This window comes from Eriocheir sinensis, unplaced genomic scaffold (assembly GCF_024679095.1).
Source record: "Eriocheir sinensis breed Jianghai 21 unplaced genomic scaffold, ASM2467909v1 Scaffold1113, whole genome shotgun sequence".
NCBI lineage: Eukaryota > Metazoa > Arthropoda > Malacostraca > Decapoda > Varunidae > Eriocheir > Eriocheir sinensis.
In genome coordinates, this window is record NW_026110423.1 from 69,005 (window position 1) to 77,727 (window position 8,723).

Below are 8,723 nucleotides of genomic sequence, written 5' to 3' on the forward strand. Positions count from 1 at the left end.
ACATTATAATTATACATAGACAGCTTGCAAATATATGTAATCCTGTGGAGGTCTGATTACATATAAGAAGTGTAATTGCCATAGATGTAATTCTGCCACAAAGTGTAATTTCTTTAGGCTAAATTACATAAAAAAACGCCTTATTAATACCAAAAAATGCCTTCTAGTTATTATTATTATTATTATTATTATTATTATTATTATTATTGTTATTATTATTATTATTTTTGTACATAAAGTTTGGTATATTTTCGTATTTGTTTTCCTTTCTTTCTTTCTTTTCTTCTTGTTTTCTCTCACTTTCTCTCTTTCTTTAATTTTAGCTTTCTTTTTTCTGCTGGTTGGTGAGCTTTGAAAGACTAGGCCAAGAATTTAGGTTGCAATATGTGTCATTATTATTATTATTATTATTATTATTATTATTATTATTATTATTATTATTATTATTATTATTATTATTATTATTATTATTATTATTATCATCATTGCTTATATATAACTTGTTCAAATAAAGATGTGCTATTATCTCAAACCACTTTATTACCCGGTAGTAGTAGTAGTAGTAGTAGTAGTAGTAGTAGTAGTAGTAGTAGTAGTAGTAGTAGTAGTAGTAGTAGTAGTAGTAGTAGTAGTAGTAGTAGTAGTAGTAGTAGTAATAGTAGTAGTAGTAGTGGTAGTAGTAGTAGTAGTAGTAGTAGTAGTAGTAGTAGTAGTAGTAGTAGTAGTAGTAGTAGTAGTAGTAGTAGTAGTAGTAGTAGTAGTAATAGCAGTAGTAGTAGTAATAATAGTAGTAGTAGTAGTAGTAGTAGTAGTAGTAGTAGTAGTAGTAGTAGTATCATAAAAGTCATCTGTCTTTTCCCTCTGACGTGAATCATTTTTTCCATGTTCTTGTAATCGTGTCTTTCTTGGGTTCACTTTCTAGCGGCCATGCTTTGCAAGTACCAATGGTTCTTCTGTGATGTCCGTCTTGCCTTGGCTGAGCTGGTGTTGGTGCCTTTCCCTATTGTCACTGTACCCCTTCACCCTTGAGTCTTTCTCCAGCTCAGCTTCAGTGTGTCAGTACGCGCTTGTAACGTAATGCACGAACTTTCACTGTTTTCAGTCCTTTTTTTCTCCTGTAATAGTGATTTTAAGTGTTGTATATAGTGTACCTGGTTGTCTCTGCTTCCGTCTCTTCTCGTCAGCACTTTTCGTCCCGCTGGTTAACTTTAGCTTTTGTATTATCTAGACTTAACTCTCTGAGGTCTTGTGCTCGGTGGCGCGTGCATGGCGTCACTGTGGACCCCGTTCACACTGTGCCGACTCTGGGCCACGACTACCCACGAATCAGGGTACACGAGGCGTTGATGTACACGGGGTGTGGATGTACACGAGGCGTTGATGTGGAAGGGTCGTGTTGATGTGGAAGGGTTGTGTTGATGTGGAAGGGTCGTGTTGATGTGGAAGGGTCGTGTTGATGTGGAAGGGTCGTGTTGATGTGGAAGGGTTGTGTTGATGTGGAAGGGTCGTGTTGATGTGGAAGGGTTGTGTTGATGTGGAAGGGTTGTGTTGATGTGGAAGGGTTGTGTTGATGTGGAAGGGTTGTGTTGATGTGGAAGGGTTGTGTTGATGTGGAAGGGTTGTGTTGATGTGGAAGGGTTGTGTTGATGTGGAAGGGTCGTGTTGATGTGGAAGGGTTGTGTTGATGTGGAAGGGTCGTGTTGATGTGGAAGGGTTGTGTAGATGTGGAAGGTTGTGTTGATGTTGAAGTTTTGTGTTGCTGTGGAAGTGTTGTGTTGTTGTGGAAGGGTTGTGTTGATGTGGAAGGGTTGTGTTGATGTGGAAGGGTTGTGTTGATGTGGAAGGGTCGTGTTGATGTGGAAGGGTCGTGTTGATGTGGAAGGGTTGTGTTGATGTGGAAGGGTCGTGTTGATGTGGAAGGGTCGTGTTGATGTGGAAGGGTCGTGTTGATGTGGAAGGGTCGTGTTGATGTGGAAGGGTCGTGTTGATGTGGAAGGGTCGTGTTAATGTGGAAGGGTCGTGTTGATGTGGAAGGGTCGTGTTGATGTGGAAGGGTCGTGTTGATGTGGAAGGGTCGTGTTGATGTGGAAGGGTTGTGTTGATGTGGAAGGGTTGTGTTGATGTGGAAGGGTCGTGTTGATGTGGAAGGGTTGTGTTGATGTGGAAGGGTCGTGTTGATGTGGAAGGGTCGTGTTGATGTGGAAGGGTCGTGTTGATGTGGAAGGGTCGTGTTGATGTGGAAGGGTCGTGTTGATGTGGAAGGGTTGTGTTGATGTGGAAGGGTCGTGTTGATGTGGAAGGGTCGGGCATGTCTTGAAAGAGGTCCAGCAACGGTCGCCGAATGCTGAGCGGACGTCATGAGGGAGTGTGGGGTCGTGGGGGCTTAGCGCGAAAAAGTATTCCATGCTAAACTTTCACGACAAGAGTCGGCGAGTGTCTGGACCAACCGTCATTTTCGGTTGAGGTCCAAGGGAGGTCACGGACAGTCGTCAAGACTGTCGCCAATAGTCTTGACTTGTCTTGGGACAGTCGTGACGACTGTCGGGGCCATTGTTCATTTTTTTGCCGCTTCCTTGGACACAGTCGTCGGTGCCGACTACTTGAGAATGATAGGGACTGTCGTGACGACAGTCTTCGCCTGATGAAGGACGTTCGTGAAGACTTTCGGCTCAGAAATATTGGCTCACACTGCCGCCATCAGGAAGTTCATGTTTTCATCTTGCAGTCACAAGCATAATAACAGCTTCTTGGCGTGGCTACGTTTGGCTGGCACAAACTTGGGAGCCGCACAGCACGCACGCGCTCCTGCTGCTGCCTCGATCTCTCTTGTGCTGCATGACAACAAGGGCTGCCACCCTGAGGTCAGAAAAGTGTGGAATGCAGCATCTCACTCTCCACTACGGAATGGATCCATATTTAAAGGAACGGCTGCCAACCCTAAAATTTCTGGAGCATGCCATGAGTGAGCCGCTGCTGGTGGAGGCAAGAATTAAGGAGGGGGAGGGACGTTACGGCGCGTAATTTTACACGTATTTTAGGAGAACCTTGACAAATTTTACGGACTGGTTTTGTGATTAACCGAAAAATGCGCTCACTACAATTTTAAGAGACTGAATTTTATCTGCTTGACCATTCAGATAATATAATACGGAACAAATGGCGTTCGTTCCGCATTGGTTCAAAACGGAACGCTACTTTTCACTCTCGAGTGCAGAGCGATTCCGTATTTTAAGGAACGGGTGGCAACCCTGGAAGTGGACACAGCGGAGTCTCGGCCCATCACAGCCTGTATGTCCCAGGACCCGTGAAGATGTCTACGGCCAAAACATCCTTTTAAGATTTTGGGTAGAATTCGGCGACAGTCGACAAGGCTGCCGCCAAGACGTACAGTCGCGAAGACCGTCGGGAAGGCCGTCGGAAAACTCCTTGGCAGCTGTCGGCCAGCTGGTCGGCCAACCAATTGACAGGCAATCTGCAAGACTGTCGTCAAGACCGTCTGTGACTGTCGGCCAATCGGTCTGCAGATTCATGGTTGTCGTGAACATGGCGCCATTTAAAAAAAAAAAATGTGAGCGTTGATTTTGTCTGTCATCCTCTGCCCTAGTGACTCATAATCTTGCTTTTCTCGCCACCAAATCGGTGAAGATTCGTTTTACTACCTCTGTCTTTTTAATGCTGAGCCCAATACATTCACACAACCACCCTGCTGGCAGTTACCAGACAGTAAAAACTACAACGCCCTTATGAGAACTGCAGCGGAGACTGTTGGGTGAAAGGTACAGTGTTGATTGGCCACGGTGAAGCTTGTGTAAATGATCCTCCACAGCCCCCTACCTATAGAATATACCTACAGAATCACTTAGTTTTTTTAGAATCACCACCTAGTCTGGACCGTATGGGGTCTGTGTGGTTCTATGTAAATCTATGTAAACCACATCTACAATTCTTTGTAAGTCTTCCGCAGAGTCCCTCAAGATCACATCGTCCGCATACAACAACACACACAACTTGTCCTCTCCAACTCTCACGCCTGCATCCATTCTTCTCGCCCTGACTGCCAGCTCCTCTGCATACAGGCTAAATAATGCTGGGGACAGATTGCAGCCCTGCCTCACTCCTCTCTCGCTCCTCACCCAGTCTGTCTCGAGGTTCTCTAGCCTGTATTTTGCTCTTGTGCTTGCATACATATTCTTAACTATGTTCACAATCTTATCACGCAATCCAATCTGCTCGAGCCCTCTACACAACATACTCCTATTAACACTGTCATAAGCTTTCTCTATGTCTAGACAACCTAGGTACAGCTTTTCCCCTGCTCTCTTTTTCCTTTCAGTCAGTTCCTTCACAACAAACCTATTATCTTCAGCTCTCCTGTCCACTCGTAAACCATTCTGCTCCTCCCCTAGGCTGCCCTCCTCGGGTCTTTTCCGTTTGGCGTACAGCGCTAAAAGTAATTTTAATATAGATTTTTCTATGTATTTTTGTCCGTAGAATCAGAATATCACATTATTTTTTTGGAGAAGTTAACAGTTTTTGAGTTATTTGCCTTTAAAGTTATTTTCTTCCTATCTATTACTGAAGGAATTCAAACTTAAAAAAGTCGTAATATTCAGTATTATATACAATTTATGGATCTTTTCCGTTTGCAAACCTTCAGCAGTCATGGAAACGCTTTGAAAATCCAATTCAAGGACTTTTTTTTTACTCTTGAAAATATGGGATAATGTTTACGAAAGCGCGTCGCCTCTGGTGCTGGCCGCGGCGAGGCTGCAGCGGGTGTTGCGAGAAATACCTCCTCGCTGAAATAAGTCACATATACATGAGGGGGGGGTCCAGGGAGGGGCGTAGCCCCCCTGGTTATTAGGGGGGGTCGAGGGGGGCGCAGCCCCCCCGTTAGTAGGTCGTAAAGTTCGGTTGGAGTAGTTTAAATATGCTCCCCGACCCTAAGCCCTCTGCGAGCTATTTTGATGCTGCGGCGGCTGCAGCGTAAAGGAAAATAACTTAAAAACTGTTCGTTTCTCCATAAAACGGTTGTCATATTCGGATTCTACGGACAAAAATACATAAGAAAATCTATATTAAAATTAATTTTAGCGCTGTACGCCAAACGGAAAAGATCCCCCTCCTCCTCTCAGTCCATCTACACAACCTTTCATTCAGCACTGCACAAAAAACTTTCCCTACTGTGTTTACAAGGGAGATTGGTCTGTAATTCTTAAGGGCCTAATAAATAGTTTTGAAGTTATTTAAGTTAGTCTGATGCGTTTGGAGGCAATAGATAAGGAGGAAGTGTTGGCGTCGAGGTAAATATTGTTAGGCCCGCCGCCCTTCCTGCCTCCCGCCTGTGCCTGCCTCCCGCCGTGTTGGGGAATGGCTGCACCTTTTTGTGAATGTCTCGCTGGGAACGCCGGGAAGCCTGGCATGGCGGGCAGGAGCAGGAACAGCAGGGACGGGGCCAGCAGGAGGAGGAGGAGCAGAGGTGAGAGGAGACTCCTGGCCGGCTGCGGCAGGAAAGGTGTGCACAGGTGTGTTTGTCCCCAGTACTCACAGGTGTGTTTGTCCCCAGTACTCACAGGTGTGTAAGTTGTCCCCAGTACTCACAGGTGTGTAAGTTGTCCCCAGTACTCACAGGTGTGTAAGTTGTCCCCGGTACTCACAGGTGTGTAAGTTGTCCCCAGTACTCACAGGTGTGTAAGTTGTCCCCAGTACTCACAGGTGTGTAAGTTGTCCCCAGTACTCACAGGTGTGTAAGTTGTCCCCAGTACTCACAGGTGTGTAAGTTGTCCCCAGTACTCACAGGTGTGTAAGTTGTCCCCAGTACTCACAGGTGTGTAAGTTGTCCCCGGTACTCACAGGTGTGTAAGTTGTCCCCAGTACTCACAGGTGTGTAAGTTGTCCCCAGTACTCACAGGTGTGTGTTGTCGCCAGTAGTCACAGGTGTAAGTTGTCCCCAGTACTCACAGGTGTGTAAGTTGTCCCCGGTACTCACAGGTGTGTAAGTTGTCCCCAGTACTCACAGGTGTGTAAGTTGTCCCCAGTACTCACAGGTGTGTAAGTTGTCCCCAGTACTCACAGGTGTGTAAGTTGTCCCCAGTACTCACAGGTGTGTAAGTTGTCCCCAGTACTCACAGGTGTGTAAGTTGTCCCCAGTACTCACAGGTGTGTGTTGTCCCCAGTACTCACAGGTGTGTAAGTTGTCCCCAGTACTCACAGGTGTAAGTTGTCCCCAGTACTCACAGGTGTGTGTTGTCCCACGTACTCACAGGTGTGTAAGTTGTCCCCAGTACTCACAGGTGTGTAAGTTGTCCCCAGTACTCACAGGTGTGTAAGTTGTCCCCTGTACTCACAGGTGTGTAAGATGTCCCCAGTACTCACAGGTGTGTAAGTTGTCCCCAGTACTCACAGGTGTGTAAGTTGTCCCCAGTACTCACAGGTGTGTAAGTTGTCCCCGGTACTCACAGGTGTGTAAGTTGTCCCCGGTACTCACAGGTGTGTAAGTTGTCCCCGGTACTCACAGGGGTTAAGATTCGTTTTGGGTCCGTGCCAGTATCTCATTACCTACCTTATGAAACATCAGTATCTCTTCATATATCTTTTCTACAAACCTTCAACAGTCATGGAAACGCTTTGAAAATCCAATTCAAGGACTTTTTTTTTACTCTTGAAAATATGGGATAATGTTTACGAAAGTTTTTTATTTTTTTTTTTTTTTTACATTGCAGCCTATTGCGCCGGTAGGCTTCTTCCCGGTGGATCCTGATGGTCGGTCCAAGGCTTCTTTCCGGTAGGTCCTGATGGTCGGCCCAGCCCGTTCTGGCGCAGGCGAGTGTTTATAGTGGCGCCATCTTGCATTGGCTCATGCTGCCCTCCCAGAGCTCATCTTTGATCCTAGAATCTAGAGTCCGGGTTGATAGGTGGTCTTCTGGACAGCATGTGGGTAGTTTTAAGCCACTCGGCGGCGGCTGAAAAATCCCAGCTTGGTGGTACCGGGCGGGGATTGAACTCGCGTCCTCCTGAACACGAGGCCGTTACTTTGACGACTCAGCCACCGCCTCCCCATTCAGCCACCGCCTCCTCTGGTGCTGGCCGCAGCAACGCTGCAGCCGGTGTTGCGAGAAATACCTCCTCGCTGAAATAAGTCACATATACATGTGGGGGGGGGCCATGCCCCCCCCTGGTTAGAATGGGGGGTCGAGGGGGGCGCAGCCCCCCCGTTAGTAGGTCGTAAAGTTTGGTTGGAGTAGTTTAAATATGCTACCCGACCCTAAGCCCTCTGCGAGCTATTTTACGGCTGCGGAGGCTGCAGCGTCGCTGCGGCCAGCACCAGAGGAGGCGACGCGCTTTCGTAAACATCATCATCTATTTTCAAGAGTAAAAAAAAAGTCCTTGAATTGGATTTTCAAAGCGTTTCCATGACTGTTGAAGGTTTGTAGAAAAGATATATGAAGAGATACTGATGTTTCATAAAGTAGATTATGAGATACTGGCACAGACCTAATACGAATCTTTACCCTCACAGGTGTGTAGTTCTTACAAAATTTTGCTCAGCAAAATAATTAGTTTCTGTGATTTGGTTACCCTCCCTATCTCCCAGCTTTGATCCTGACCCAGTTCCTCCCAAGAGAAAGATAATTTAACACTTGCCTCCCTCCCCATAAATCACGCATTGAGACACTCAGTTTTCAAACCGCACACGCGTCCCTCTCTCCCTCGCAAGACGGGCCAGTCTCTGTTCATCTGCCCTATAGGTAAGACCTGCCTCACGTTGCTCGTGTTTTCCCCCACAAATATCAGTGAATTCTCGTTCTTTCCCTTGTGTTAATATATTAACATATACCTACATACCTAGTGTGTTAAGTTGTTAACAGTCTCCGTTCACCCGCCCTATAGGCCCTGTTGGTGACCAGTCAGCGCGTCTCGTCCACTCAGTTCACACACACACACACACACACACACACACACACACACACACACACACACACACACACACACACACACACACACACACACACACACACACACACACACACACTTCCCCCTGTTTCCCCAAATGTCTCACCCAAGTGTTACTAATATGTCGTCGCGTTCTTGTTACCCTTGTGTGGCAGCCATAGGCTCGACAAGGGAAGTTTGTTAGGGTGTAAGGTTCTCAGTAATAACTCTTTATATTTTTGTAATTTCACAAGGCCTGCCTAGACTTTAGAACAAACAATTATATCTTTGTAACAAATGTCTCGGTAAAATTCCGCATGTTTATTATTATTATATTATTCTTGTTATCAGTGTCCCTCATTTAATCTTAAGGTTACGAGTTGATCAGCCGGACGACACACAAGGAAATCCGTCCCTTCACGCCTCCCTCCCTCGTCAGTGCCTACGCTGCCCCCTCCAGTGTTTTCTCCCGCCTTTCATCCGGCGTAGTTGAGTGTAGTCAATCAGTCTTATTTTCTCCCCATTGAGCAGGGGGTTCCGACCCTCATCGTGGGGTGGTGGCAGCCTACCTTATTGAGTCGTTCGCATTCAATGACGCGGGAGTTTATTCAAGTCTTTAATTAGTAAGTTAACGTACATGCGGGAAGATTCAGTCTCTAATTCAGTAAAAAGAGTTAAGAGCGCCCCCCTCAGATCTCGGGGCACTACACTTACTGCTTCACTGCCCAAGATTCCACTCCCTCCACACCAACCTCAAGGCATCCCTAACCAGACTCTACATCCACAGGCCA

The 8,723-nt window shown here is 46.3% G+C and overlaps 1 long non-coding RNA gene across 34 annotated transcripts; it reads left to right on the plus strand.

The window, feature by feature from the left end:
* The first annotated feature begins 5,135 nt into the window (after positions 1 to 5,135).
* LOC126989258 (uncharacterized) lies at positions 5,136 to 6,690 on the plus strand. Of its 34 annotated transcripts, XR_007743129.1 has the most exons (7): positions 5,136 to 5,550; positions 5,604 to 5,659; positions 5,772 to 5,885; positions 5,938 to 6,131; positions 6,266 to 6,321; positions 6,378 to 6,433; positions 6,490 to 6,690. It is a non-coding gene; the product is annotated as an uncharacterized LOC126989258 (long non-coding RNA). The 34 variants fall into 34 exon arrangements; XR_007743123.1 differs by having other exon boundaries at positions 5,938 to 6,159; positions 6,266 to 6,349; positions 6,406 to 6,690; XR_007743113.1 differs by having other exon boundaries at positions 5,938 to 6,159; positions 6,378 to 6,690.
* The last annotated feature ends 2,033 nt before the right edge of the window (positions 6,691 to 8,723 follow it).